At 45.8% G+C, this 27,860-nt stretch overlaps 33 non-coding genes across 33 annotated transcripts; 27 read left to right on the top strand and 6 right to left on the bottom strand.

Annotated features, from left to right (window-relative positions):
• The first annotated feature begins 549 nt into the window (after positions 1-549).
• Positions 550-688, top strand: LOC141286741 (U4 spliceosomal RNA). The gene has a single exon (XR_012339341.1). It is a non-coding gene; the product is annotated as a U4 spliceosomal RNA (small nuclear RNA).
• A 490-nt stretch (positions 689-1,178) lies between these two features.
• trnas-gcu (transfer RNA serine (anticodon GCU)) lies at positions 1,179-1,260 on the bottom strand. Its single transcript has one exon. It is a non-coding gene; the product is annotated as a tRNA-Ser (tRNA).
• A 490-nt stretch (positions 1,261-1,750) lies between these two features.
• LOC141285193 (U4 spliceosomal RNA) lies at positions 1,751-1,891 on the top strand. The gene has a single exon (XR_012338566.1). It is a non-coding gene; the product is annotated as a U4 spliceosomal RNA (small nuclear RNA).
• Positions 1,892-2,864: 973 nt separating this feature from the next.
• On the top strand, positions 2,865-3,080 carry LOC141347590 (small nucleolar RNA U3). The gene has a single exon (XR_012357384.1). It is a non-coding gene; the product is annotated as a small nucleolar RNA U3 (small nucleolar RNA).
• Positions 3,081-4,306: 1,226 nt separating this feature from the next.
• On the top strand, positions 4,307-4,379 carry trnak-cuu (transfer RNA lysine (anticodon CUU)). Its single transcript has one exon. It is a non-coding gene; the product is annotated as a tRNA-Lys (tRNA).
• A 191-nt stretch (positions 4,380-4,570) lies between these two features.
• trnan-guu (transfer RNA asparagine (anticodon GUU)) lies at positions 4,571-4,644 on the top strand. Its single transcript has one exon. It is a non-coding gene; the product is annotated as a tRNA-Asn (tRNA).
• Positions 4,645-5,226: 582 nt separating this feature from the next.
• Positions 5,227-5,365, top strand: LOC141286515 (U4 spliceosomal RNA). Its single transcript, XR_012339280.1, has one exon. It is a non-coding gene; the product is annotated as a U4 spliceosomal RNA (small nuclear RNA).
• A 490-nt stretch (positions 5,366-5,855) lies between these two features.
• trnas-gcu (transfer RNA serine (anticodon GCU)) lies at positions 5,856-5,937 on the bottom strand. Its single transcript has one exon. It is a non-coding gene; the product is annotated as a tRNA-Ser (tRNA).
• Positions 5,938-6,427: 490 nt separating this feature from the next.
• LOC141284963 (U4 spliceosomal RNA) lies at positions 6,428-6,568 on the top strand. Its single transcript, XR_012338521.1, has one exon. It is a non-coding gene; the product is annotated as a U4 spliceosomal RNA (small nuclear RNA).
• Positions 6,569-7,541: 973 nt separating this feature from the next.
• Positions 7,542-7,757, top strand: LOC141348401 (small nucleolar RNA U3). The gene has a single exon (XR_012357487.1). It is a non-coding gene; the product is annotated as a small nucleolar RNA U3 (small nucleolar RNA).
• Positions 7,758-8,985: 1,228 nt separating this feature from the next.
• On the top strand, positions 8,986-9,058 carry trnak-cuu (transfer RNA lysine (anticodon CUU)). Its single transcript has one exon. It is a non-coding gene; the product is annotated as a tRNA-Lys (tRNA).
• Positions 9,059-9,249: 191 nt separating this feature from the next.
• On the top strand, positions 9,250-9,323 carry trnan-guu (transfer RNA asparagine (anticodon GUU)). Its single transcript has one exon. It is a non-coding gene; the product is annotated as a tRNA-Asn (tRNA).
• Positions 9,324-9,906: 583 nt separating this feature from the next.
• Positions 9,907-10,045, top strand: LOC141286787 (U4 spliceosomal RNA). Its single transcript, XR_012339352.1, has one exon. It is a non-coding gene; the product is annotated as a U4 spliceosomal RNA (small nuclear RNA).
• Positions 10,046-10,535: 490 nt separating this feature from the next.
• On the bottom strand, positions 10,536-10,617 carry trnas-gcu (transfer RNA serine (anticodon GCU)). Its single transcript has one exon. It is a non-coding gene; the product is annotated as a tRNA-Ser (tRNA).
• A 490-nt stretch (positions 10,618-11,107) lies between these two features.
• Positions 11,108-11,248, top strand: LOC141284785 (U4 spliceosomal RNA). The gene has a single exon (XR_012338489.1). It is a non-coding gene; the product is annotated as a U4 spliceosomal RNA (small nuclear RNA).
• Positions 11,249-12,221: 973 nt separating this feature from the next.
• On the top strand, positions 12,222-12,437 carry LOC141348128 (small nucleolar RNA U3). Its single transcript, XR_012357460.1, has one exon. It is a non-coding gene; the product is annotated as a small nucleolar RNA U3 (small nucleolar RNA).
• Positions 12,438-13,666: 1,229 nt separating this feature from the next.
• trnak-cuu (transfer RNA lysine (anticodon CUU)) lies at positions 13,667-13,739 on the top strand. Its single transcript has one exon. It is a non-coding gene; the product is annotated as a tRNA-Lys (tRNA).
• A 191-nt stretch (positions 13,740-13,930) lies between these two features.
• On the top strand, positions 13,931-14,004 carry trnan-guu (transfer RNA asparagine (anticodon GUU)). The gene has a single exon. It is a non-coding gene; the product is annotated as a tRNA-Asn (tRNA).
• Positions 14,005-16,573: 2,569 nt separating this feature from the next.
• LOC141286511 (U4 spliceosomal RNA) lies at positions 16,574-16,712 on the top strand. The gene has a single exon (XR_012339278.1). It is a non-coding gene; the product is annotated as a U4 spliceosomal RNA (small nuclear RNA).
• Positions 16,713-17,202: 490 nt separating this feature from the next.
• trnas-gcu (transfer RNA serine (anticodon GCU)) lies at positions 17,203-17,284 on the bottom strand. Its single transcript has one exon. It is a non-coding gene; the product is annotated as a tRNA-Ser (tRNA).
• Positions 17,285-17,774: 490 nt separating this feature from the next.
• On the top strand, positions 17,775-17,915 carry LOC141284774 (U4 spliceosomal RNA). The gene has a single exon (XR_012338487.1). It is a non-coding gene; the product is annotated as a U4 spliceosomal RNA (small nuclear RNA).
• A 973-nt stretch (positions 17,916-18,888) lies between these two features.
• LOC141347582 (small nucleolar RNA U3) lies at positions 18,889-19,104 on the top strand. Its single transcript, XR_012357383.1, has one exon. It is a non-coding gene; the product is annotated as a small nucleolar RNA U3 (small nucleolar RNA).
• A 1,228-nt stretch (positions 19,105-20,332) lies between these two features.
• trnak-cuu (transfer RNA lysine (anticodon CUU)) lies at positions 20,333-20,405 on the top strand. The gene has a single exon. It is a non-coding gene; the product is annotated as a tRNA-Lys (tRNA).
• A 191-nt stretch (positions 20,406-20,596) lies between these two features.
• Positions 20,597-20,670, top strand: trnan-guu (transfer RNA asparagine (anticodon GUU)). The gene has a single exon. It is a non-coding gene; the product is annotated as a tRNA-Asn (tRNA).
• A 582-nt stretch (positions 20,671-21,252) lies between these two features.
• LOC141286498 (U4 spliceosomal RNA) lies at positions 21,253-21,391 on the top strand. The gene has a single exon (XR_012339275.1). It is a non-coding gene; the product is annotated as a U4 spliceosomal RNA (small nuclear RNA).
• Positions 21,392-21,881: 490 nt separating this feature from the next.
• On the bottom strand, positions 21,882-21,963 carry trnas-gcu (transfer RNA serine (anticodon GCU)). Its single transcript has one exon. It is a non-coding gene; the product is annotated as a tRNA-Ser (tRNA).
• A 490-nt stretch (positions 21,964-22,453) lies between these two features.
• LOC141284768 (U4 spliceosomal RNA) lies at positions 22,454-22,594 on the top strand. Its single transcript, XR_012338486.1, has one exon. It is a non-coding gene; the product is annotated as a U4 spliceosomal RNA (small nuclear RNA).
• Positions 22,595-23,567: 973 nt separating this feature from the next.
• LOC141348072 (small nucleolar RNA U3) lies at positions 23,568-23,783 on the top strand. The gene has a single exon (XR_012357455.1). It is a non-coding gene; the product is annotated as a small nucleolar RNA U3 (small nucleolar RNA).
• Positions 23,784-25,012: 1,229 nt separating this feature from the next.
• On the top strand, positions 25,013-25,085 carry trnak-cuu (transfer RNA lysine (anticodon CUU)). The gene has a single exon. It is a non-coding gene; the product is annotated as a tRNA-Lys (tRNA).
• Positions 25,086-25,276: 191 nt separating this feature from the next.
• Positions 25,277-25,350, top strand: trnan-guu (transfer RNA asparagine (anticodon GUU)). The gene has a single exon. It is a non-coding gene; the product is annotated as a tRNA-Asn (tRNA).
• A 582-nt stretch (positions 25,351-25,932) lies between these two features.
• LOC141286497 (U4 spliceosomal RNA) lies at positions 25,933-26,071 on the top strand. The gene has a single exon (XR_012339274.1). It is a non-coding gene; the product is annotated as a U4 spliceosomal RNA (small nuclear RNA).
• Positions 26,072-26,561: 490 nt separating this feature from the next.
• trnas-gcu (transfer RNA serine (anticodon GCU)) lies at positions 26,562-26,643 on the bottom strand. Its single transcript has one exon. It is a non-coding gene; the product is annotated as a tRNA-Ser (tRNA).
• Positions 26,644-27,133: 490 nt separating this feature from the next.
• LOC141285056 (U4 spliceosomal RNA) lies at positions 27,134-27,274 on the top strand. The gene has a single exon (XR_012338539.1). It is a non-coding gene; the product is annotated as a U4 spliceosomal RNA (small nuclear RNA).
• Positions 27,275-27,860: the final 586 nt, after the last annotated feature.

Raw genomic sequence — 27,860 nt, 5'->3', positions numbered from 1 at the left:
TGTCCACTAGCGCCTATGCCATTCTTAGGGTTGCGAGGCACAGCTTTCTCAGGGCGTTTATCCTGTGCACCTTCAATAAGCTGGCTTCTTTTAAAAGAAGTCAGCGGCGGGTGTTTGGTGAACATTTTCACCAGCTCGAGTTTGCTGTGGCATGTGGATTCATTCTTTACTGATGATCTGTCTCTGGGGCTCATCTAGTTGACATGGTATCCGCTGACATTCGGCTGAAGGTGCTGATCCACCATCTGCTCTTGGTACGGACTGGATCCGGGGGACTGCAGTGACCATCTAATCGGAATACAGAATGGATATGGCGGCTACGGTGACCTCAGAATAAGAACAAACAGACTAATTTTAATGTAGATGCAAAAGTTCCATGTTGCCACAGTGTCAGATTGGAGAGGATCTGGTTTTCACAGTCTTGCGTCGATGGCCGTCTAGGTGAAGAGGTCTTCACTGATGATCTGTCTCTGGGGCTCATCCAGCTTGCTATCACCTTGTCGGATCACATCCACGTAGCTGCAAGAAAAGGTCACGACCGTCACCGGTATTCTATCGCAGAGGCAATGTTGTAGCTTGTGTGGTTTATCTGAGGTGTGATCATTGCTGGTTGTAAACTTTCCCCGATATCCCATCTGGATGATTTGAAATACAGTCAGCTTCTCAGATTTTGCCGGTCTCTCTGGACGCTTCTTGAAAAACAAAGTTTTGCTTCGTTTTGTTAGAGTGGCTGGTTGTTGGTCCTCGTCAAAGAGGTGTCTACAGATCATAGCGTGCCGGAGCCAGAAGATTTGTTGTTTTGTCAATATGCTCTCAAGACTTCGCTGCAGGTATCATTAAACTACAGAACAATCACAGCTCATCGCTACCCATCGTAAACAGGTTGGGCCTGTCTGTTCTGGTGGGCTCTCAGTGGTGCTAAATCATCAAATGAAGAGGACGGGATTCAAACCCACACAAACCAAGGTGAGCCTAGCACAACGGATTAGCCTTGCATCGCCTTAACCACTCGACCACCCCGTCACTTTCCGTGGTCCTTTTATTTAACACTCCCGATTCAGACCATCGGCTCATTAGTAGAGCACTCAGTGAACTGAACTGAGTGTGTCAGATAAGGAAGACACAAAAAGCGCAGAGTGGGGTCCCCAGGACTGAGGATTACTGCTAAAGGAGCCGAACGACGAGGATGGGATTCGAACCCACGCGTGCAGAGCACAATGGATTAGCAGTCCATCGCCTTAACCACTCGGCCACCTCGTCATTTTACGTGACGTTTTTTATTTAGCACTCCTGATTCAGATCATCAGTTCATTAGTAGAGAACTCAAAGAACTGAACTGAGTGTGTTAGATAAGGAGGACACACAAAAAGTTTAGCATGGGGTCCCCAGGACCCGGATTAAGGTCCAGTGCTAAAGGAACCGAACGACAAGAATGGATTCCAACCATTGCACAGAGCAAAATGGATTAGCAGTCCATCGCCTTAACCACTCGGCCACCCCGTCCCCTTGCTGACCGAGATAGGCCATGCTGCGGACCTTTTCAGCTGCTGCTGCCGTGCTTTCAGCTGGCTGTTTTGAGCACAGAGGGAATAGTGAATGAGCCGTCTTTTACACACCTCTAATCTGTTCCGTAGAAACACGGTGCAGCAACCCGTGGCAGGAGACTGTTTGTGCGGCAGTTTAAAGCTTGCTACCACCTTGTCGGTTCACATCCACGTAGGTGCAGAAAAAGGTCACGACCGTCGCCTGCATTCTTTCGCAGAGGCAATATTGTAGCCTATGAGGTTTGTCCGAGGCGCGATCATTGCTGGTTGAAAACTTTACCCAATACCCCGCCAGGATGACTTGAAATACAGTTATCTTTGGCAGTTTTTGCTAGTCTCTCTGGAGGCTTAGAGTTTTGTTGAGAAATATAGCCTTGTTTCGTTTAGGGTTTTTTTTTCTCGCCAAAAAAACGGTCTGCTGATGATAGTGCGCCAGAGCCAGAAGGTTTGTTGTTTTGTCAATATGTTCTCAAGACAAGTATCGTTAAACTGCAACGCAATTACAGCTCACCGTTACCCATCGTAAACATGTTGGGCCTGTCTGGTCCGGTGGCCTCTCAGTGGCGCTAAAGCTTCGAATGCGTGTCGAGCACAATGTATTAGCCTTCCACCGCCTTAACCACTGGACCACCTCGTCATCCGGCGGGGTTTCTTTATTTAACATTCCTGATTCATGTGCATGTGGATGCATTCTTCGTCTTTTGTTTCAGCCGCCGAGGGCCTGTTTTCCACTGAGGCCCTGCGCCAAACTCCCTATGAGACACAATCCAACGTTAGTAGTAACCTCCGATTACGGCCGAATGTGGATTCTGCTCGGACGACGGGGCACCGGTACATCCTTTGTAGCTTTAGCTTATTAGCCAAACGCTACACCAGTTTGCCATTTCCCATGAAATCATCCTTGATTTCCATAAGAAAGGTGCCCCAAATTGGTGGAAAATCACATCTCAACCATACGCTGTCCAAAGCATTAAACCGCCTTCACGCGGCAAAACAGAACATGTTGTTGGCCCGCACTGCTGGGTCAAACTGCGCTTCCCAAAAACAGATTGGGTCAAAACTGACAGAAGAAATCTCTAAGCCTGCTTTAAGCCCTACCCACGGGACGGGTTGACAGTCTCGCACAACGCGAGAGCCTCAGTTTCGCCTGTGTAATTTGGGGGCCAATGAAAACTGCATCCAACTAAAATTACAAACAAAATTTTAGGACTCTAATGATGTTTCAAATGTAACTTTTCTCATCTCTGTTGTTAGGTTGTAACCATCTCTGAGACTCAAAGTGTCAGAACTCGCCTAAGCTGGTTTTGCAAAATGGAGGTCAAGACTATACTTTCAGGGATCATTTCTATAGTTTCTAACTAGGAAATGTGTTTCAAAAGTGTAGTGTCTCCCAAACTACGATGATGAGCTTTGATACTCTTTTCTGAGCGTGAATCGGGTGTGGAGTAATGGTTTATTTCATATGCTCCACACCATTGATGAACGTTCTGTGTGGCATTTAAGCAGCATAGACGAAGAGAGTATGGTCAGAGTGGTCTCTGAAAAATGTAAATATCAGATTAAAAATCTTATGAGTCGTTATGATTGAGATTTTTTTTTTTTTTACATTTTTGTTGGTGGGTGTCACCATCCTTGATATTCAGAATGTCAGGATAAGATGTCAGCTGGTTCTATCAACTTAAAGTTGCCATAAAATGCATTGAGAGAATATTTTAATTTGTTCTTTGATATCTGCATAGAAGGTATATGGCATAGGAAAGGGCAAACAATCTCCAGAAACGGTTTTACAGGACCATTTACAACCCTAGGATTTGTCCCTAGAATGAAATGCTCTGTTATTGCCTTTTTTGGAAGCTTCATGAATATTAATGAGCTCTGCTCCGATTGGCTGTTTCACAGAGCTGCTCATCTCTATAGCTGGCACATTGATAAAAATATTTATTTAATTAGGAGCTCTAGCGGCTTTTAATATGTGGTTTGTTGAATCTGCCGTTTTGTATCGCAGACATTTTAGTCTCATTACTGTGATCCATGTGCTCTGTGTAAAGTTATAATGCAGAGGGAGCGCTTCTTACCACACAAGTTCAGCTGCTTCTCGGTGATACTCTGGATCTGTAAATCATTCGCCATCATCAGCGCAGTTATTTCTCCATCATTCACCATCATCAGCACAGTCATCTCTCTGTTTATGTGGTAAGTGATATCTTTTGTACTGCAATGTAACAGGCTAGCGCTAGCATTAAGCTAACCGTGTCCCTTCAGTGGCTTGCCTTGTTTTACTGATGTACTGACGTTACCGATGATTGGGCGATGCAAATGTTGGAGGCGTAACTATTAACGATCCCGGGACTGTTGCGTAACAGTCGGTGTTATGTTGGAACTGACATATAAATCTAGTGTTTGCAAAAGACCACCGAAATATAGAAGATTTATCCTTATCCTTATATAGATTTATCCTTGATTTCCATAAGAAAGGTGCCCCAAATTGGTGGAAAATCACATCTCAACCATACGCTGACCAAAGCAATGAACCGCCTTCACGCGGCAAGACAGAACATGTTGTTGGCCCGCACTGCTGGGTCAAACTGCGCTTCCCAATAACAGATTGGGTCAAAACTGACAGAAGAAAACTCTAAGCCTGCTCTAAGCACTACCCACGGGACGGCTCGACAGTCTTGCACAACGCGAGAGCCTCCGTTTCGCCTGTGTCATTTGGGAGCCGATGAAAACTGCGTCCGACCCGGTGAAGGAGACTACGACCAGCCCGGCTAGCTCAGTCGGTAGAGCATGAGACTCTTAATCTCAGGGTCGTGGGTTCGAGCCCCACGTTGGGCGGCTCTGTTGGCGCTCTTTCTTCCCAACAGGGTGGCGGGCTCCAGCGTGCCCATTCTCCGCACAGGCTAAGTGGATTTTGCGAGCTCCGGAAACATCTTTCAAAACAGCCTGTTAGTACGTGCGATTCTAATCCCTAACCCTAACCCTTGCTTTTACAACCGTGATCCCGCGGCAGCAGATGCGCAATGTCTGTCTCTGTGGCGCAATCGGTTAGTGCGTTCGGCTGTTAACCGAAAGGTTGGTGGTTCGACCCCACCCAGGGACGTGTGAAATGCCGGTGTTTTGCACGCGCGTCAGGTGTCCACTAGCGCCTATGCCATTCTTAGGGTTGCGAGGCACAGCTTTCTCAGGGCGTTTATCCTGTGCACCTTCAATAAGCTGGCTTCTTTTAAAAGAAGTCAGCGGCGGGTGTTTGGTGAACATTTTCACCAGCTCGAGTTTGCTGTGGCATGTGGATTCATTCTTTACTGATGATCTGTCTCTGGGGCTCATCTAGTTGACATGGTATCCGCTGACATTCGGCTGAAGGTGCTGATCCACCATCTGCTCTTGGTACGGACTGGATCCGGGGGACTGCAGTGACCATCTAATCGGAATACAGAATGGATATGGCGGCTACGGTGACCTCAGAATAAGAACAAACAGACTAATTTTAATGTAGATGCAAAAGTTCCATGTTGCCACAGTGTCAGATTGGAGAGGATCTGGTTTTCACAGTCTTGCGTCGATGGCCGTCTAGGTGAAGAGGTCTTCACTGATGATCTGTCTCTGGGGCTCATCCAGCTTGCTATCACCTTGTCGGATCACATCCACGTAGCTGCAAGAAAAGGTCACGACCGTCACCGGTATTCTATCGCAGAGGCAATGTTGTAGCTTGTGTGGTTTATCTGAGGTGTGATCATTGCTGGTTGTAAACTTTCCCCGATATCCCATCTGGATGATTTGAAATACAGTCAGCTTCTCAGTTTTTGCCGGTCTCTCTGGACGCTTCTTGAAAAACAAAGTTTTGCTTCGTTTTGTTAGAGTGGCTGGTTGTTGGTCCTCGTCAAAGAGGTGTCTACAGATCATAGCGTGCCGGAGCCAGAAGATTTGTTGTTTTTTCAATATGCTCTCAAGACTTCGCTGCAGGTATCATTAAACTACAGCACAATCACAGCTCACCGCTACCCATCGTAAACAGGTTGGGCCTGTCTGTTCTGGTGGGCTCTCAGTGGTGCTAAATCATCAAATGAAGAGGACGGGATTCAAACCCACACAAACCAAGGTGAGCCTAGCACAACGGATTAGCCTTGCATCGCCTTAAACACTCGACCACCCCGTCACTTTCCGTGGTCCTTTTATTTAACACTCCCGATTCAGACCATCGGCTCATTAGTAGAGCACTCAGTGAACTGAACTGAGTGTGTCAGATAAGGAAGACACAAAAAGCGCAGAGTGGGGTCCCCAGGACCGAGGATTACTGCTAAAGGAGCCGAACGACGAGGATGGGATTCGAACCCACGCGTGCAGAGCACAATGGATTAGCAGTCCATCGCCTTAACCACTCGGCCACCTCGTCATTTTACGTGACATTTTTTATTTAGCACTCCTGATTCAGATCATCAGTTCATTAGTAGAGAACTCAAAGAACTGAACTGAGTGTGTTAGATAAGGAGGACACACAAAAAGTTTAGCATGGGGTCCCCAGGACCCGGATTAAGGTCCAGTGCTAAAGGAACCGAACGACAAGAATGGATTCCAACCATTGCACAGAGCAAAATGGATTAGCAGTCCATCGCCTTAACCACTCGGCCACCCCGTCCCCTTGCTGACCGAGATAGGCCATGCTGCGGACCTTTTCAGCTGCTGCTGCCGTGCTTTCAGCTGGCTGTTTTGAGCACAGAGGGAATAGTGAATGAGCCGTCTTTTACACACCTCTAATCTGTTCCGTAGAAACACGGTGCAGCAACCCGTGGCAGGAGACTGTTTGTGCGGCAGTTTAAAGCTTGCTACCACCTTGTCGGTTCACATCCACGTAGGTGCAGAAAAAGGTCACGACCATCGCCTGCATACTTTCGCAGAGGCAATATTGTAGCCTATGAGGTTTGTCCGAGGCGCGATCATTGCTGGTTGAAAACTTTACCCAATACCCCGCCAGGATGACTTGAAATACAGTTATCTTTGGCAATTTTTGCTAGTCTCTCTGGAGGCTTAGAGTTTTGTTGAGAAATATAGCCTTGTTTCGTTTAGGGTTTTTTTTCCTCGCCAAAAAAACGGTCTGCTGATGATAGTGCGCCAGAGCCAGAAGGTTTGTTGTTTTGTCAATATGTTCTCAAGACAAGTATCGTTAAACTGCAACGCAATTACAGCTCACCGTTACCCATCGTAAACATGTTGGGCCTGTCTGGTCCGGTGGCCTCTCAGTGGCGCTAAAGCTTCGAATGCGTGTCGAGCACAATGTATTAGCCTTCCACCGCCTTAACCACTGGACCACCTCGTCATCCGGCGGGGTTTCTTTATTTAACATTCCTGATTCATGTGCATGTGGATGCATTCTTCGTCTTTTGTTTCAGCCGCCGAGGGCCTGTTTTCCACTGAGGCCCTGCGCCAAACTCCCTATGAGACACAATCCAACGTTAGTAGTAACCTCCGATTACGGCCGAATGTGGATTCTGCTCGGACGACGGGGCACCGGTACATCCTTTGTAGCTTTAGCTTATTAGCCAAACGCTACACCAGTTTGCCATTTCCCATGAAATCATCCTTGATTTCCATAAGAAAGGTGCCCCAAATTGGTGGAAAATCACATCTCAACCATACGCTGTCCAAAGCATTAAACCGCCTTCACGCGGCAAAACAGAACATGTTGTTGGCCCGCACTGCTGGGTCAAACTGCGCTTCCCAAAAACAGATTGGGTCAAAACTGACAGAAGAAATCTCTAAGCCTGCTTTAAGCCCTACCCACGGGACGGGTTGACAGTCTCGCACAACGCGAGAGCCTCAGTTTCGCCTGTGTAATTTGGGGGCCAATGAAAACTGCATCCAACTAAAATTACAAACAAAATTTTAGGACTCTAATGATGTTTCAAATGTAACTTTTCTCATCTCTGTTGTTAGGTTGTAACCATCTCTGAGACTCAAAGTGTCAGAACTCGCCTAAGCTGGTTTTGCAAAATGGAGGTCAAGACTATACTTTCAGGGATGATTTCTATAGTTTCTAACTAGGAAATGTGTTTCAAAAGTGTAGTGTCTCCCAAACTACGATGATGAGCTTTGATACTCTTTTCTGAGCGTGAATCGGGTGTGGAGTAATGGTTTATTTCATATGCTCCACACCATTGATGAACGTTCTGTGTGGCATTTAAGCAGCATAGACGAAGAGAGTATGGTCAGAGTGGTCTCTGAAAAATGTAAATATCAGATTAAAAATCTTATGAGTCGTTATGATTGAGATTTTTTTTTTTTTTTTACATTTTTGTTGGTGGGTGTCACCATCCTTGATATTCAGAATGTCAGGATAAGATGTCAGCTGGTTCTATCAACTTAAAGTTGCCATAAAATGCATTGAGAGAATATTTTAATTTGTTCTTTGATATCTGCATAGAAGGTATATGGCATAGGAAAGGGCAAACAATCTCCAGAAACGGTTTTACAGGACCATTTACAACCCTAGGATTTGTCCCTAGAATGAAATGCTCTGTTATTGCCTTTTTTGGAAGCTTCATGAATATTAATGAGCTCTGCTCCGATTGGCTGTTTCACAGAGCTGCTCATCTCTATAGCTGGCACATTGATAAAAATATTTATTTAATTAGGAGCTCTAGCGGCTTTTAATATGTGGTTTGTTGAATCTGCCGTTTTGTATCGCAGACATTTTAGTCTCATTACTGTGATCCATGTGCTCTGTGTAAAGTTATAATGCAGAGGGAGCGCTTCTTACCACACAAGTTCAGCTGCTTCTCGGTGATACTCTGGATCTGTAAATCATTCGCCATCATCAGCGCAGTTATTTCTCCATCATTCACCATCATCAGCACAGTCATCTCTCTGTTTATGTGGTAAGTGATATCTTTTGTACTGCAATGTAACAGGCTAGCGCTAGCATTAAGCTAACCGTGTCCCTTCAGTGGCTTGCCTTGTTTTACTGATGTACTGACGTTACCGATGATTGGGCGATGCAAATGTTGGAGGCGTAACTATTAACGATCCCGGGACTGTTGCGTAACAGTCGGTGTTATGTTGGAACTGACATATAAATCTAGTGTTTGCAAAAGACCACCGAAATATAGAAGATTTATCCTTATCCTTATATAGATTTATCCTTGATTTCCATAAGAAAGGTGCCCCAAATTGGTGGAAAATCACATCTCAACCATACGCTGACCAAAGCAATGAACCGCCTTCACGCGGCAAGACAGAACATGTTGTTGGCCCGCACTGCTGGGTCAAACTGCGCTTCCCAATAACAGATTGGGTCAAAACTGACAGAAGAAAACTCTAAGCCTGCTCTAAGCACTACCCACGGGACGGCTCGACAGTCTTGCACAACGCGAGAGCCTCCGTTTCGCCTGTGTCATTTGGGAGCCGATGAAAACTGCGTCCGACCCGGTGAAGGAGACTACGACCAGCCCGGCTAGCTCAGTCGGTAGAGCATGAGACTCTTAATCTCAGGGTCGTGGGTTCGAGCCCCACGTTGGGCGGCTCTGTTGGCGCTCTTTCTTCCCAACAGGGTGGCGGGCTCCAGCGTGCCCATTCTCCGCACAGGCTAAGTGGATTTTGCGAGCTCCGGAAACATCTTTCAAAACAGCCTGTTAGTACGTGCGATTCTAATCCCTAACCCTAACCCTTGCTTTTACAACCGTGATCCCGCGGCAGCAGATGCGCAATGTCTGTCTCTGTGGCGCAATCGGTTAGTGCGTTCGGCTGTTAACCGAAAGGTTGGTGGTTCGACCCCACCCAGGGACGTGTGAAATGCCGGTGTTTTGCACGCGCGTCAGGTGTCCACTAGCGCCTATGCCATTCTTAGGGTTGCGAGGCACAGCTTTCTCAGGGCGTTTATCCTGTGCACCTTCAATAAGCTGGCTTCTTTTAAAAGAAGTCAGCGGCGGGTGTTTGGTGAACATTTTCACCAGCTCGAGTTTGCTGTGGCATGTGGATTCATTCTTTACTGATGATCTGTCTCTGGGGCTCATCTAGTTGACATGGTATCCGCTGACATTCGGCTGAAGGTGCTGATCCACCATCTGCTCTTGGTACGGACTGGAACCCGGGGGACTGCAGTGACCATCTAATCGGAATACAGAATGGATATGGCGGCTACGGTGACCTCAGAATAAGAACAAACAGACTAATTTTAATGTAGATGCAAAAGTTCCATGTTGCCACAGTGTCAGATTGGAGAGGATCTGGTTTTCACAGTCTTGCGTCGATGGCCGTCTAGGTGAAGAGGTCTTCACTGATGATCTGTCTCTGGGGCTCATCCAGCTTGCTATCACCTTGTCGGATCACATCCACGTAGCTGCAAGAAAAGGTCACGACCGTCACCGGTATTCTATCGCAGAGGCAATGTTGTAGCTTGTGTGGTTTATCTGAGGTGTGATCATTGCTGGTTGTAAACTTTCCCCGATATCCCATCTGGATGATTTGAAATACAGTCAGCTTCTCAGTTTTTGCCGGTCTCTCTGAACGCTTCTTGAAAAACAAAGTTTTGCTTCGTTTTGTTAGAGTGGCTGGTTGTTGGTCCTCGTCAAAGAGGTGTCTACAGATCATAGCGTGCCGGAGCCAGAAGATTTGTTGTTTTTTCAATATGCTCTCAAGACTTCGCTGCAGGTATCATTAAACTACAGCACAATCACAGCTCACCGCTACCCATCGTAAACAGGTTGGGCCTGTCTGTTCTGGTGGGCTCTCAGTGGTGCTAAATCATCAAATGAAGAGGACGGGATTCAAACCCACACAAACCAAGGTGAGCCTAGCACAACGGATTAGCCTTGCATCGCCTTAAACACTCGACCACCCCGTCACTTTCCGTGGTCCTTTTATTTAACACTCCCGATTCAGACCATCGGCTCATTAGTAGAGCACTCAGTGAACTGAACTGAGTGTGTCAGATAAGGAAGACACAAAAAGCGCAGAGTGGGGTCCCCAGGACCGAGGATTACTGCTAAAGGAGCCGAACGACGAGGATGGGATTCGAACCCACGCGTGCAGAGCACAATGGATTAGCAGTCCATCGCCTTAACCACTCGGCCACCTCGTCATTTTACGTGACATTTTTTATTTAGCACTCCTGATTCAGATCATCAGTTCATTAGTAGAGAACTCAAAGAACTGAACTGAGTGTGTTAGATAAGGAGGACACACAAAAAGTTTAGCATGGGGTCCCCAGGACCCGGATTAAGGTCCAGTGCTAAAGGAACCGAACGACAAGAATGGATTCCAACCATTGCACAGAGCAAAATGGATTAGCAGTCCATCGCCTTAACCACTCGGCCACCCCGTCCCCTTGCTGACCGAGATAGGCCATGCTGCGGACCTTTTCAGCTGCTGCTGCCGTGCTTTCAGCTGGCTGTTTTGAGCACAGAGGGAATAGTGAATGAGCCGTCTTTTACACACCTCTAATCTGTTCCGTAGAAACACGGTGCAGCAACCCGTGGCAGGAGACTGTTTGTGCGGCAGTTTAAAGCTTGCTACCACCTTGTCGGTTCACATCCACGTAGGTGCAGAAAAAGGTCACGACCGTCGCCTGCATTCTTTCGCAGAGGCAATATTGTAGCCTATGAGGTTTGTCCGAGGCGCGATCATTGCTGGTTGAAAACTTTACCCAATACCCCGCCAGGATGACTTGAAATACAGTTATCTTTGGCAATTTTTGCTAGTCTCTCTGGAGGCTTAGAGTTTTGTTGAGAAATATAGCCTTGTTTCGTTTAGGGTTTTTTTTCCTCGCCAAAAAAACGGTCTGCTGATGATAGTGCGCCAGAGCCAGAAGGTTTGTTGTTTTGTCAATATGTTCTCAAGACAAGTATCGTTAAACTGCAACGCAATTACAGCTCACCGTTACCCATCGTAAACATGTTGGGCCTGTCTGGTCCGGTGGCCTCTCAGTGGCGCTAAAGCTTCGAATGCGTGTCGAGCACAATGTATTAGCCTTCCACCGCCTTAACCACTGGACCACCTCGTCATCCGGCGGGGTTTCTTTATTTAACATTCCTGATTCATGTGCATGTGGATGCATTCTTCGTCTTTTGTTTCAGCCGCCGAGGGCCTGTTTTCCACTGAGGCCCTGCGCCAAACTCCCTATGAGACACAATCCAACGTTAGTAGTAACCTCCGATTACGGCCGAATGTGGATTCTGCTCGGACGACGGGGCACCGGTACATCCTTTGTAGCTTTAGCTTATTAGCCAAACGCTACACCAGTTTGCCATTTCCCATGAAATCATCCTTGATTTCCATAAGAAAGGTGCCCCAAATTGGTGGAAAATCACATCTCAACCATACGCTGTCCAAAGCATTAAACCGCCTTCACGCGGCAAAACAGAACATGTTGTTGGCCCGCACTGCTGGGTCAAACTGCGCTTCCCAAAAACAGATTGGGTCAAAACTGACAGAAGAAATCTCTAAGCCTGCTTTAAGCCCTACCCACGGGACGGGTTGACAGTCTCGCACAACGCGAGAGCCTCAGTTTCGCCTGTGTAATTTGGGGGCCAATGAAAACTGCATCCAACTAAAATTACAAACAAAATTTTAGGACTCTAATGATGTTTCAAATGTAACTTTTCTCATCTCTGTTGTTAGGTTGTAACCATCTCTGAGACTCAAAGTGTCAGAACTCGCCTAAGCTGGTTTTGCAAAATGGAGGTCAAGACTATACTTTCAGGGATCATTTCTATAGTTTCTAACTAGGAAATGTGTTTCAAAAGTGCAGTGTCTCCCAAACTACGATGATGAGCTTTGATACTCTTTTCTGAGCGTGAATCGGGTGTGGAGTAATGGTTTATTTCATATGCTCCACACCATTGATGAACGTTCTGTGTGGCATTTAAGCAGCATAGACGAAGAGAGTATGGTTAGAGTGGTCTCTGAAAAATGTAAATATCAGATTAAAAATCTTATGAGTCGTTATGATTGAGATTTTTTTTTTTTTTTTTACATTTTTGTTGGTGGGTGTCACCATCCTTGATATTCAGAATGTCAGGATAAGATGTCAGCTGGTTCTAGCAACTTAAAGTTGCCATAAAATGCATTGAGAGAATATTTTAATTTGTTCTTTGATATCTGCATAGAAGGTATATGGCATAGGAAAGGGCAAACAATCTCCAGAAACGGTTTTACAGGACCATTTACAACCCTAGGATTTGTCCCTAGAATGAAATGCTCTGTTATTGCCTTTTTTGGAAGCTTCATGAATATTAATGAGCTCTGCTCCGATTGGCTGTTTCACAGAGCTGCTCATCTCTATAGCTGGCACATTGATAAAAATATTTATTTAATTAGGAGCTCTAGCGGCTTTTAATATGTGGTTTGTTGAATCTGCCGTTTTGTATCGCAGACATTTTAGTCTCATTACTGTGATCCATGTGCTCTGTGTAAAGTTATAATGCAGAGGGAGCGCTTCTTACCACACAAGTTCAGCTGCTTCTCGGTGATACTCTGGATCTGTAAATCATTCGCCATCATCAGCGCAGTTATTTCTCCATCATTCACCATCATCAGCACAGTCATCTCTCTGTTTATGTGGTAAGTGATATCTTTTGTACTGCAATGTAACAGGCTAGCGCTAGCATTAAGCTAACCGTGTCCCTTCAGTGGCTTGCCTTGTTTTACTGATGTACTGACGTTACCGATGATTGGGCGATGCAAATGTTGGAGGCGTAACTATTAACGATCCCGGGACTGTTGCGTAACAGTCGGTGTTATGTTGGAACTGACATATAAATCTAGTGTTTGCAAAAGACCACCGAAATATAGAAGATTTATCCTTATCCTTATATAGATTTATCCTTGATTTCCATAAGAAAGGTGCCCCAAATTGGTGGAAAATCACATCTCAACCATACGCTGACCAAAGCATTGAACCGCCTTCACGCGGCAAGACAGAACATGTTGTTGGCCCGCACTGCTGGGTCAAACTGCGCTTCCCAATAACAGATTGGGTCAAAACTGACAGAAGAAAACTCTAAGCCTGCTCTAAGCACTACCCACGGGACGGCTCGACAGTCTTGCACAACGCGAGAGCCTCCGTTTCGCCTGTGTCATTTGGGAGCCGATGAAAACTGCGTCCGACCCGGTGAAAGAGACCACGACCAGCCCGGCTAGCTCAGTCGGTAGAGCATGAGACTCTTAATCTCAGGGTCGTGGGTTCGAGCCCCACGTTGGGCGGCTCTGTTGGCGCTCTTTCTTCCCAACAGGGTGGCGGGCTCCAGCGTGCCCATTCTCCGCACAGGCTAAGTGGATTTTGCGAGCTCCGGAAACATCTTTCAAAACAGCCTGTTAGTACGTGCGATTCTAATCCCTAACCCTAACCCTTGCTTTTACAACCGTGATCCCGCGGCAGCAGATGCGCAATGTCTGTCTCTGTGGCGCAATCGGTTAGCGCGTTCGGCTGTTAACCGAAAGGTTGGTGGTTCGAGCCCACCCAGGGACGTGTGAAATGCCGGTGTTTTGCACGCGCGTCAGGTGTCCACTAGCGCCTACACTCAAAAAAATAATTCGGTCTAAAAATAAACTTTATGTAATTCAATTAAATGCTAATTTTCCATGTATTTGGATTACATAGTTTTAATATAAACATATTAATAAACTTAATGTGATTCATATGCATCAGTGATACGTGAATGAAACAGGTAAGGTTTATGTAATATTTCCCAGTGTTAAACAAGCACTGCTCAGTGTTCATGTGTTTCCACACTACAGAGTGTTCAAGTAGCATTGACACAGTGTTGGAGTTAATGAGATCATTATGTGATGATTGATCATTAATGATGAACACCTGCTGAATCATCAATGGAAAGAGAAACACAAGAACTACAGCTGACTTCAACCACAGCCTTAGAGGAAATCAACTCAAATAAAACAATACATTAAACCTCTCAAGATCTGATTCAACAACTCCACAAACAGATTGACCAGCTTCACTCATTACTAACCAGATTGACTTCTGTCAGACTTCTAGAGAAGCTCTTATTGAGAACTAACAAACGTGTAGATGTTTTGTTTCATGTGAAATCACCATCAATGAGACCAGGGTTTCCTTTGACCCGTCACATGCTGGTGTCAGTGGGGGTAGCTTTAATTGTGTAAATATAAAACACATGAAGCTTAGCCATCAAAGTCAAAGAAGAAAAAAAGTTAGTCAATCCTCCAGATTCTTTCAAAGTCCTGATTTGATGGGTGTTGTGTTATTATAGCAGTCTCTATAGCTTCACAAGTAACTGTTTTTCATAAGTCACGAAGATTAGATACTTTGTATTTCATTTTGTGCTCAAAAAGTTTTCATCTGTATCACCTTCAAATCCAAAAACATCAAGAATCTGTATATGAATCTCAACAATGGTGACGGTCAACAATATGTGTCATGTTGCAATGCATGCTGGGTACAAGTTTGGTAAAAGACCCTCCCATGTATCCCAGCATGCATTGCAACATGAATAAACAATGCAGTGGAATTGTCAGATTATTTTTATTTTATTCTTAATAATTGTTTTTATGCTTCCTTTTTTGTTGAGACTTTTTAATAGCTTGTTTTAAGATGTTCAGAGATGTATCTGAACATTTTGTTGATTATCACCATTGTTGAGATTCATATGCTGATTCATGATGTCTGTGGTCTTTAGAAAGAAACAGATGAAAACTTTTAGCACACAAAGTATGATAAAATGATTCAGCTAATATGATTTATACAACACATAAATGTAAAGCTGTAAGTAGGCCTAATATTAAAGTAACACAACATCCATCTATGCAACAAATAAACTTCAAAAGAAATTGACACACTAACAGATCCCCCTACTTTTTTTTTTATACTTTGTTGGCCAAGCTCAACATGTTTGATTTAAGTACAACAAAAGCTATCAGCACAACATTAAACCTAGCATGTTACGGGTCAAGAGCCCAACCAAAGGAAACCCTGCTCTCATTGATGGTGATTTCACATGAAACAAAACATCTACACGTTTGTTAGTTCTCAATAAGAGCTTCTCTAGAAGTCTGACAGAAGTCAATCTGGTTAGTAATGAGTGAAGCTGGTCAATCTGTTTGTGGAGTTGTTGAATCAGATCTTGAGAGGTTTTAATGTATTGTTTTATTTGAGTTGATTTCCTCTAAGGCTGTGGTTGAAGTCAGCTGTAGTTCTTGTGTTTCTCTTTCCATTGATGATTCAGCAGGTGTTCATCATTAATGATCAATCATCACATAATGATCTCATTAACTCCAACACTGTGTCAATGCTACTTGAACACTCTGTAGTGTGGAAACACATGAACACTGAGCAGTGCTTGTTTAACACTGGGAATAATTACATAAACCTTACCTGTTTCATTCACGTATCACTGATGCATATGAATCACATTAAGTTTATTAATATGTTTATATTAAAACTATGTAATCCAAATACATGGAAAATTAGCATTTAATTGAATTACATAAAGTTTATTTTTAGACCGAATTATTTTTTTGAGTGTATGCCATTCTTAGGGTTGCGAGGCACAGCTTTCTCAGGGCGTTTATCCTGTGCACCTTCAATAAGCTGGCTTCTTTTAAAAGAAGTCAGCGGCGGGTGTTTGGTGAACATTTTCACCAGCTCGAGTTTGCTGTGGCATGTGGATTCATTCTTTACTGATGATCTGTCTCTGGGGCTCATCTAGTTGACATGGTATCCGCTGACATTCGGCTGAAGGTGCTGATCCACCATCTGCTCTTGGTACGGACTGGATCCGGGGGACTGCAGTGACCATCTAATCGGAATACAGAATGGATATGGCGGCTACGGTGACCTCAGAATAAGAACAAACAGACTAATTTTAATGTAGATGCAAAAGTTCCATGTTGCCACAGTGTCAGATTGGAGAGGATCTGGTTTTCACAGTCTTGCGTCGATGGCCGTCTAGGTGAAGAGGTCTTCACTGATGATCTGTCTCTGGGGCTCATCCAGCTTGCTATCACCTTGTCGGATCACATCCACGTAGCTGCAAGAAAAGGTCACGACCGTCACCGGTATTCTATCGCAGAGGCAATGTTGTAGCTTGTGTGGTTTATCTGAGGTGTGATCATTGCTGGTTGTAAACTTTCCCCGATATCCCATCTGGATGATTTGAAATACAGTCAGCTTCTCAGTTTTTGCCGGTCTCTCTGGACGCTTCTTGAAAAACAAAGTTTTGCTTCGTTTTGTTAGAGTGGCTGGTTGTTGGTCCTCGTCAAAGAGGTGTCTACAGATCATAGCGTGCCGGAGCCAGAAGATTTGTTGTTTTTTCAATATGCTCTCAAGACTTCGCTGCAGGTATCATTAAACTACAGCACAATCACAGCTCACCGCTACCCATCGTAAACAGGTTGGGCCTGTCTGTTCTGGTGGGCTCTCAGTGGTGCTAAATCATCAAATGAAGAGGACGGGATTCAAACCCACACAAACCAAGGTGAGCCTAGCACAACGGATTAGCCTTGCATCGCCTTAAACACTCGACCACCCCGTCACTTTCCGTGGTCCTTTTATTTAACACTCCCGATTCAGACCATCGGCTCATTAGTAGAGCACTCAGTGAACTGAACTGAGTGTGTCAGATAAGGAAGACACAAAAAGCGCAGAGTGGGGTCCCCAGGACCGAGGATTACTGCTAAAGGAGCCGAACGACGAGGATGGGATTCGAACCCACGCGTGCAGAGCACAATGGATTAGCAGTCCATCGCCTTAACCACTCGGCCACCTCGTCATTTTACGTGACATTTTTTATTTAGCACTCCTGATTCAGATCATCAGTTCATTAGTAGAGAACTCAAAGAACTGAACTGAGTGTGTTAGATAAGGAGGACACACAAAAAGTTTAGCATGGGGTCCCCAGGACCCGGATTAAGGTCCAGTGCTAAAGGAACCGAACGACAAGAATGGATTCCAACCATTGCACAGAGCAAAATGGATTAGCAGTCCATCGCCTTAACCACTCGGCCACCCCGTCCCCTTGCTGACCGAGATAGGCCATGCTGCGGACCTTTTCAGCTGCTGCTGCCGTGCTTTCAGCTGGCTGTTTTGAGCACAGAGGGAATAGTGAATGAGCCGTCTTTTACACACCTCTAATCTGTTCCGTAGAAACACGGTGCAGCAACCCGTGGCAGGAGACTGTTTGTGCGGCAGTTTAAAGCTTGCTACCACCTTGTCGGTTCACATCCACGTAGGTGCAGAAAAAGGTCACGACCATCGCCTGCATTCTTTCGCAGAGGCAATATTGTAGCCTATGAGGTTTGTCCGAGGCGCGATCATTGCTGGTTGAAAACTTTACCCAATACCCCGCCAGGATGACTTGAAATACAGTTATCTTTGGCAATTTTTGCTAGTCTCTCTGGAGGCTTAGAGTTTTGTTGAGAAATATAGCCTTGTTTCGTTTAGGGTTTTTTTTCCTCGCCAAAAAAACGGTCTGCTGATGATAGTGCGCCAGAGCCAGAAGGTTTGTTGTTTTGTCAATATGTTCTCAAGACAAGTATCGTTAAACTGCAACGCAATTACAGCTCACCGTTACCCATCGTAAACATGTTGGGCCTGTCTGGTCCGGTGGCCTCTCAGTGGCGCTAAAGCTTCGAATGCGTGTCGAGCACAATGTATTAGCCTTCCACCGCCTTAACCACTGGACCACCTCGTCATCCGGCGGGGTTTCTTTATTTAACATTCCTGATTCATGTGCATGTGGATGCATTCTTCGTCTTTTGTTTCAGCCGCCGAGGGCCTGTTTTCCACTGAGGCCCTGCGCCAAACTCCCTATGAGACACAATCCAACGTTAGTAGTAACCTCCGATTACGGCCGAATGTGGATTCTGCTCGGACGACGGGGCACCGGTACATCCTTTGTAGCTTTAGCTTATTAGCCAAACGCTACACCAGTTTGCCATTTCCCATGAAATCATCCTTGATTTCCATAAGAAAGGTGCCCCAAATTGGTGGAAAATCACATCTCAACCATACGCTGTCCAAAGCATTAAACCGCCTTCACGCGGCAAAACAGAACATGTTGTTGGCCCGCACTGCTGGGTCAAACTGCGCTTCCCAAAAACAGATTGGGTCAAAACTGACAGAAGAAATCTCTAAGCCTGCTTTAAGCCCTACCCACGGGACGGGTTGACAGTCTCGCACAACGCGAGAGCCTCAGTTTCGCCTGTGTAATTTGGGGGCCAATGAAAACTGCATCCAACTAAAATTACAAACAAAATTTTAGGACTCTAATGATGTTTCAAATGTAACTTTTCTCATCTCTGTTGTTAGGTTGTAACCATCTCTGAGACTCAAAGTGTCAGAACTCGCCTAAGCTGGTTTTGCAAAATGGAGGTCAAGACTATACTTTCAGGGATCATTTCTATAGTTTCTAACTAGGAAATGTGTTTCAAAAGTGTAGTGTCTCCCAAACTACGATGATGAGCTTTGATACTCTTTTCTGAGCGTGAATCGGGTGTGGAGTAATGGTTTATTTCATATGCTCCACACCATTGATGAACGTTCTGTGTGGCATTTAAGCAGCATAGACGAAGAGAGTATGGTCAGAGTGGTCTCTGAAAAATGTAAATATCAGATTAAAAATCTTATGAGTCGTTATGATTGAGATTTTTTTTTTTTTTTTACATTTTTGTTGGTGGGTGTCACCATCCTTGATATTCAGAATGTCAGGATAAGATGTCAGCTGGTTCTATCAACTTAAAGTTGCCATAAAATGCATTGAGAGAATATTTTAATTTGTTCTTTGATATCTGCATAGAAGGTATATGGCATAGGAAAGGGCAAACAATCTCCAGAAACGGTTTTACAGGACCATTTACAACCCTAGGATTTGTCCCTAGAATGAAATGCTCTGTTATTGCCTTTTTTGGAAGCTTCATGAATATTAATGAGCTCTGCTCCGATTGGCTGTTTCACAGAGCTGCTCATCTCTATAGCTGGCACATTGATAAAAATATTTATTTAATTAGGAGCTCTAGCGGCTTTTAATATGTGGTTTGTTGAATCTGCCGTTTTGTATCGCAGACATTTTAGTCTCATTACTGTGATCCATGTGCTCTGTGTAAAGTTATAATGCAGAGGGAGCGCTTCTTACCACACAAGTTCAGCTGCTTCTCGGTGATACTCTGGATCTGTAAATCATTCGCCATCATCAGCGCAGTTATTTCTCCATCATTCACCATCATCAGCACAGTCATCTCTCTGTTTATGTGGTAAGTGATATCTTTTGTACTGCAATGTAACAGGCTAGCGCTAGCATTAAGCTAACCGTGTCCCTTCAGTGGCTTGCCTTGTTTTACTGATGTACTGACGTTACCGATGATTGGGCGATGCAAATGTTGGAGGCGTAACTATTAACGATCCCGGGACTGTTGCGTAACAGTCGGTGTTATGTTGGAACTGACATATAAATCTAGTGTTTGCAAAAGACCACCGAAATATAGAAGATTTATCCTTATCCTTATATAGATTTATCCTTGATTTCCATAAGAAAGGTGCCCCAAATTGGTGGAAAATCACATCTCAACCATACGCTGACCAAAGCAATGAACCGCCTTCACGCGGCAAGACAGAACATGTTGTTGGCCCGCACTGCTGGGTCAAACTGCGCTTCCCAATAACAGATTGGGTCAAAACTGACAGAAGAAAACTCTAAGCCTGCTCTAAGCACTACCCACGGGACGGCTCGACAGTCTTGCACAAGGCGAGAGCCTCCGTTTCGCCTGTGTCATTTGGGAGCCGATGAAAACTGCGTCCGACCCGGTGAAGGAGACTACGACCAGCCCGGCTAGCTCAGTCGGTAGAGCATGAGACTCTTAATCTCAGGGTCGTGGGTTCGAGCCCCACGTTGGGCGGCTCTGTTGGCGCTCTTTCTTCCCAACAGGGTGGCGGGCTCCAGCGTGCCCATTCTCCGCACAGGCTAAGTGGATTTTGCGAGCTCCGGAAACATCTTTCAAAACAGCCTGTTAGTACGTGCGATTCTAATCCCTAACCCTAACCCTTGCTTTTACAACCGTGATCCCGCGGCAGCAGATGCGCAATGTCTGTCTCTGTGGCGCAATCGGTTAGTGCGTTCGGCTGTTAACCGAAAGGTTGGTGGTTCGACCCCACCCAGGGACGTGTGAAATGCCGGTGTTTTGCACGCGCGTCAGGTGTCCACTAGCGCCTATGCCATTCTTAGGGTTGCGAGGCACAGCTTTCTCAGGGCGTTTATCCTGTGCACCTTCAATAAGCTGGCTTCTTTTAAAAGAAGTCAGCGGCGGGTGTTTGGTGAACATTTTCACCAGCTCGAGTTTGCTGTGGCATGTGGATTCATTCTTTACTGATGATCTGTCTCTGGGGCTCATCTAGTTGACATGGTATCCGCTGACATTCGGCTGAAGGTGCTGATCCACCATCTGCTCTTGGTACGGACTGGATCCGGGGGACTGCAGTGACCATCTAATCGGAATACAGAATGGATATGGCGGCTACGGTGACCTCAGAATAAGAACAAACAGACTAATTTTAATGTAGATGCAAAAGTTCCATGTTGCCACAGTGTCAGATTGGAGAGGATCTGGTTTTCACAGTCTTGCGTCGATGGCCGTCTAGGTGAAGAGGTCTTCACTGATGATCTGTCTCTGGGGCTCATCCAGCTTGCTATCACCTTGTCGGATCACATCCACGTAGCTGCAAGAAAAGGTCACGACCGTCACCGGTATTCTATCGCAGAGGCAATGTTGTAGCTTGTGTGGTTTATCTGAGGTGTGATCATTGCTGGTTGTAAACTTTCCCCGATATCCCATCTGGATGATTTGAAATACAGTCAGCTTCTCAGTTTTTGCCGGTCTCTCTGGACGCTTCTTGAAAAACAAAGTTTTGCTTCGTTTTGTTAGAGTGGCTGGTTGTTGGTCCTCGTCAAAGAGGTGTCTACAGATCATAGCGTGCCGGAGCCAGAAGATTTGTTGTTTTTTCAATATGCTCTCAAGACTTCGCTGCAGGTATCATTAAACTACAGCACAATCACAGCTCACCGCTACCCATCGTAAACAGGTTGGGCCTGTCTGTTCTGGTGGGCTCTCAGTGGTGCTAAATCATCAAATGAAGAGGACGGGATTCAAACCCACACAAACCAAGGTGAGCCTAGCACAACGGATTAGCCTTGCATCGCCTTAAACACTCGACCACCCCGTCACTTTCCGTGGTCCTTTTATTTAACACTCCCGATTCAGACCATCGGCTCATTAGTAGAGCACTCAGTGAACTGAACTGAGTGTGTCAGATAAGGAAGACACAAAAAGCGCAGAGTGGGGTCCCCAGGACCGAGGATTACTGCTAAAGGAGCCGAACGACGAGGATGGGATTCGAACCCACGCGTGCAGAGCACAATGGATTAGCAGTCCATCGCCTTAACCACTCGGCCACCTCGTCATTTTACGTGATATTTTTTATTTAGCACTCCTGATTCAGATCATCAGTTCATTAGTAGAGAACTCAAAGAACTGAACTGAGTGTGTTAGATAAGGAGGACACACAAAAAGTTTAGCATGGGGTCCCCAGGACCCGGATTAAGGTCCAGTGCTAAAGGAACCGAACGACAAGAATGGATTCCAACCATTGCACAGAGCAAAATGGATTAGCAGTCCATCGCCTTAACCACTCGGCCACCCCGTCCCCTTGCTGACCGAGATAGGCCATGCTGCGGACCTTTTCAGCTGCTGCTGCCGTGCTTTCAGCTGGCTGTTTTGAGCACAGAGGGAATAGTGAATGAGCCGTCTTTTACACACCTCTAATCTGTTCCGTAGAAACACGGTGCAGCAACCCGTGGCAGGAGACTGTTTGTGCGGCAGTTTAAAGCTTGCTACCACCTTGTCGGTTCACATCCACGTAGGTGCAGAAAAAGGTCACGACCGTCGCCTGCATTCTTTCGCAGAGGCAATATTGTAGCCTATGAGGTTTGTCCGAGGCGCGATCATTGCTGGTTGAAAACTTTACCCAATACCCCGCCAGGATGACTTGAAATACAGTTATCTTTGGCAATTTTTGCTAGTCTCTCTGGAGGCTTAGAGTTTTGTTGAGAAATATAGCCTTGTTTCGTTTAGGGTTTTTTTTCCTCGCCAAAAAAACGGTCTGCTGATGATAGTGCGCCAGAGCCAGAAGGTTTGTTGTTTTGTCAATATGTTCTCAAGACAAGTATCGTTAAACTGCAACGCAATTACAGCTCACCGTTACCCATCGTAAACATGTTGGGCCTGTCTGGTCCGGTGGCCTCTCAGTGGCGCTAAAGCTTCGAATGCGTGTCGAGCACAATGTATTAGCCTTCCACCGCCTTAACCACTGGACCACCTCGTCATCCGGCGGGGTTTCTTTATTTAACATTCCTGATTCATGTGCATGTGGATGCATTCTTCGTCTTTTGTTTCAGCCGCCGAGGGCCTGTTTTCCACTGAGGCCCTGCGCCAAACTCCCTATGAGACACAATCCAACGTTAGTAGTAACCTCCGATTACGGCCGAATGTGGATTCTGCTCGGACGACGGGGCACCGGTACATCCTTTGTAGCTTTAGCTTATTAGCCAAACGCTACACCAGTTTGCCATTTCCCATGAAATCATCCTTGATTTCCATAAGAAAGGTGCCCCAAATTGGTGGAAAATCACATCTCAACCATACGCTGTCCAAAGCATTAAACCGCCTTCACGCGGCAAAACAGAACATGTTGTTGGCCCGCACTGCTGGGTCAAACTGCGCTTCCCAAAAACAGATTGGGTCAAAACTGACAGAAGAAATCTCTAAGCCTGCTTTAAGCCCTACCCACGGGACGGGTTGACAGTCTCGCACAACGCGAGAGCCTCAGTTTCGCCTGTGTAATTTGGGGGCCAATGAAAACTGCATCCAACTAAAATTACAAACAAAATTTTAGGACTCTAATGATGTTTCAAATGTAACTTTTCTCATCTCTGTTGTTAGGTTGTAACCATCTCTGAGACTCAAAGTGTCAGAACTCGCCTAAGCTGGTTTTGCAAAATGGAGGTCAAGACTATACTTTCAGGGATCATTTCTATAGTTTCTAACTAGGAAATGTGTTTCAAAAGTGTAGTGTCTCCCAAACTACGATGATGAGCTTTGATACTCTTTTCTGAGCGTGAATCGGGTGTGGAGTAATGGTTTATTTCATATGCTCCACACCATTGATGAACGTTCTGTGTGGCATTTAAGCAGCATAGACGAAGAGAGTATGGTTAGAGTGGTCTCTGAAAAATGTAAATATCAGATTAAAAATCTTATGAGTCGTTATGATTGAGATTTTTTTTTTTTTTTTTACATTTTTGTTGGTGGGTGTCACCATCCTTGATATTCAGAATGTCAGGATAAGATGTCAGCTGGTTCTAGCAACTTAAAGTTGCCATAAAATGCATTGAGAGAATATTTTAATTTGTTCTTTGATATCTGCATAGAAGGTATATGGCATAGGAAAGGGCAAACAATCTCCAGAAACGGTTTTACAGGACCATTTACAACCCTAGGATTTGTCCCTAGAATGAAATGCTCTGTTATTGCCTTTTTTGGAAGCTTCATGAATATTAATGAGCTCTGCTCCGATTGGCTGTTTCACAGAGCTGCTCATCTCTATAGCTGGCACATTGATAAAAATATTTATTTAATTAGGAGCTCTAGCGGCTTTTAATATGTGGTTTGTTGAATCTGCCGTTTTGTATCGCAGACATTTTAGTCTCATTACTGTGATCCATGTGCTCTGTGTAAAGTTATAATGCAGAGGGAGCGCTTCTTACCACACAAGTTCAGCTGCTTCTCGGTGATACTCTGGATCTGTAAATCATTCGCCATCATCAGCGCAGTTATTTCTCCATCATTCACCATCATCAGCACAGTCATCTCTCTGTTTATGTGGTAAGTGATATCTTTTGTACTGCAATGTAACAGGCTAGCGCTAGCATTAAGCTAACCGTGTCCCTTCAGTGGCTTGCCTTGTTTTACTGATGTACTGACGTTACCGATGATTGGGCGATGCAAATGTTGGAGGCGTAACTATTAACGATCCCGGGACTGTTGCGTAACAGTCGGTGTTATGTTGGAACTGACATATAAATCTAGTGTTTGCAAAAGACCACCGAAATATAGAAGATTTATCCTTATCCTTATATAGATTTATCCTTGATTTCCATAAGAAAGGTGCCCCAAATTGGTGGAAAATCACATCTCAACCATACGCTGACCAAAGCATTGAACCGCCTTCACGCGGCAAGACAGAACATGTTGTTGGCCCGCACTGCTGGGTCAAACTGCGCTTCCCAATAACAGATTGGGTCAAAACTGACAGAAGAAAACTCTAAGCCTGCTCTAAGCACTACCCACGGGACGGCTCGACAGTCTTGCACAACGCGAGAGCCTCCGTTTCGCCTGTGTCATTTGGGAGCCGATGAAAACTGCGTCCGACCCGGTGAAAGAGACCACGACCAGCCCGGCTAGCTCAGTCGGTAGAGCATGAGACTCTTAATCTCAGGGTCGTGGGTTCGAGCCCCACGTTGGGCGGCTCTGTTGGCGCTCTTTCTTCCCAACAGGGTGGCGGGCTCCAGCGTGCCCATTCTCCGCACAGGCTAAGTGGATTTTGCGAGCTCCGGAAACATCTTTCAAAACAGCCTGTTAGTACGTGCGATTCTAATCCCTAACCCTAACCCTTGCTTTTACAACCGTGATCCCGCGGCAGCAGATGCGCAATGTCTGTCTCTGTGGCGCAATCGGTTAGCGCGTTCGGCTGTTAACCGAAAGGTTGGTGGTTCGAGCCCACCCAGGGACGTGTGAAATGCCGGTGTTTTGCACGCGCGTCAGGTGTCCACTAGCGCCTATGCCATTCTTAGGGTTGCGAGGCACAGCTTTCTCAGGGCGTTTATCCTGTGCACCTTCAATAAGCTGGCTTCTTTTAAAAGAAGTCAGCGGCGGGTGTTTGGTGAACATTTTCACCAGCTCGAGTTTGCTGTGGCATGTGGATTCATTCTTTACTGATGATCTGTCTCTGGGGCTCATCTAGTTGACATGGTATCCGCTGACATTCGGCTGAAGGTGCTGATCCACCATCTGCTCTTGGTACGGACTGGATCCGGGGGACTGCAGTGACCATCTAATCGGAATACAGAATGGATATGGCGGCTACGGTGACCTCAGAATAAGAACAAACAGACTAATTTTAATGTAGATGCAAAAGTTCCATGTTGCCACAGTGTCAGATTGGAGAGGATCTGGTTTTCACAGTCTTGCGTCGATGGCCGTCTAGGTGAAGAGGTCTTCACTGATGATCTGTCTCTGGGGCTCATCCAGCTTGCTATCACCTTGTCGGATCACATCCACGTAGCTGCAAGAAAAGGTCACGACCGTCACCGGTATTCTATCGCAGAGGCAATGTTGTAGCTTGTGTGGTTTATCTGAGGTGTGATCATTGCTGGTTGTAAACTTTCCCCGATATCCCATCTGGATGATTTGAAATACAGTCAGCTTCTCAGTTTTTGCCGGTCTCTCTGGACGCTTCTTGAAAAACAAAGTTTTGCTTCGTTTTGTTAGAGTGGCTGGTTGTTGGTCCTCGTCAAAGAGGTGTCTACAGATCATAGCGTGCCGGAGCCAGAAGATTTGTTGTTTTGTCAATATGCTCTCAAGACTTCGCTGCAGGTATCATTAAACTACAGCACAATCACAGCTCACCGCTACCCATCGTAAACAGGTTGGGCCTGTCTGTTCTGGTGGGCTCTCAGTGGTGCTAAATCATCAAATGAAGAGGACGGGATTCAAACCCACACAAACCAAGGTGAGCCTAGCACAACGGATTAGCCTTGCATCGCCTTAACCACTCGACCACCCCGTCACTTTCCGTGGTCCTTTTATTTAACACTCCCGATTCAGACCATCGGCTCATTAGTAGAGCACTCAGTGAACTGAACTGAGTGTGTCAGATAAGGAAGACACAAAAAGCGCAGAGTGGGGTCCCCAGGACCGAGGATTACTGCTAAAGGAGCCGAACGACGAGGATGGGATTCGAACCCACGCGTGCAGAGCACAATGGATTAGCAGTCCATCGCCTTAACCACTCGGCCACCTCGTCATTTTACGTGACATCTTTTATTTAGCACTCCTGATTCAGATCATCAGTTCATTAGTAGAGAACTCAAAGAACTGAACTGAGTGTGTTAGATAAGGAGGACACACAAAAAGTTTAGCATGGGGTCCCCAGGACCCGGATTAAGGTCCAGTGCTAAAGGAACCGAACGACAAGAATGGATTCCAACCATTGCACAGAGCAAAATGGATTAGCAGTCCATCGCCTTAACCACTCGGCCACCCCGTCCCCTTGCTGACCGAGATAGGCCATGCTGCGGACCTTTTCAGCTGCTGCTGCCGTGCTTTCAGCTGGCTGTTTTGAGCACAGAGGGAATAGTGAATGAGCCGTCTTTTACACACCTCTAATCTGTTCCGTAGAAACACGGTGCAGCAACCCGTGGCAGGAGACTGTTTGTGCGGCAGTTTAAAGCTTGCTACCACCTTGTCGGTTCACATCCACGTAGGTGCAGAAAAAGGTCACGACCGTCGCCTGCATTCTTTCGCAGAGGCAATGTTGTAGCCTATGAGGTTTGTCCGAGGCGCGATCATTGCTGGTTGAAAACTTTACCCAATACCCCGCCAGGATGACTTGAAATACAGTTATCTTTGGCAATTTTTGCTAGTCTCTCTGGAGGCTTAGAGTTTTGTTGAGAAATATAGCCTTGTTTCGTTTAGGGTTTTTTTTCCTCGCCAAAAAAACGGTCTGCTGATGATAGTGCGCCAGAGCCAGAAGGTTTGTTGTTTTGTCAATATGTTCTCAAGACAAGTATCGTTAAACTGCAACGCAATTACAGCTCACCGTTACCCATCGTAAACATGTTGGGCCTGTCTGGTCCGGTGGCCTCTCAGTGGCGCTAAAGCTTCGAATGCGTGTCGAGCACAATGCATTAGCCTTCCACCGCCTTAACCACTGGACCACCTCGTCATCCGGCGGGGTTTCTTTATTTAACATTCCTGATTCATGTGCATGTGGATGCATTCTTCGTCTTTTGTTTCAGCCGCCGAGGGCCTGTTTTCCACTGAGGCCCTGCGCCAAACTCCCTATGAGACACAATCCAACGTTAGTAGTAACCTCCGATTACGGCCGAATGTGGATTCTGCTCGGACGACGGGGCACCGGTACATCCTTTGTAGCTTTAGCTTATTAGCCAAACGCTACACCAGTTTGCCATTTCCCATGAAATCATCCTTGATTTCCATAAGAAAGGTGCCCCAAATTGG

Source organism: Garra rufa, chromosome 1, assembly GCF_049309525.1.
Source record: "Garra rufa chromosome 1, GarRuf1.0, whole genome shotgun sequence".
Taxonomy (NCBI): Eukaryota; Metazoa; Chordata; class Actinopteri; order Cypriniformes; family Cyprinidae; genus Garra; species Garra rufa.
Note: the sequence above shows the minus strand (reverse complement) of the source record. Positions and strands in the feature narration are given on the sequence as shown.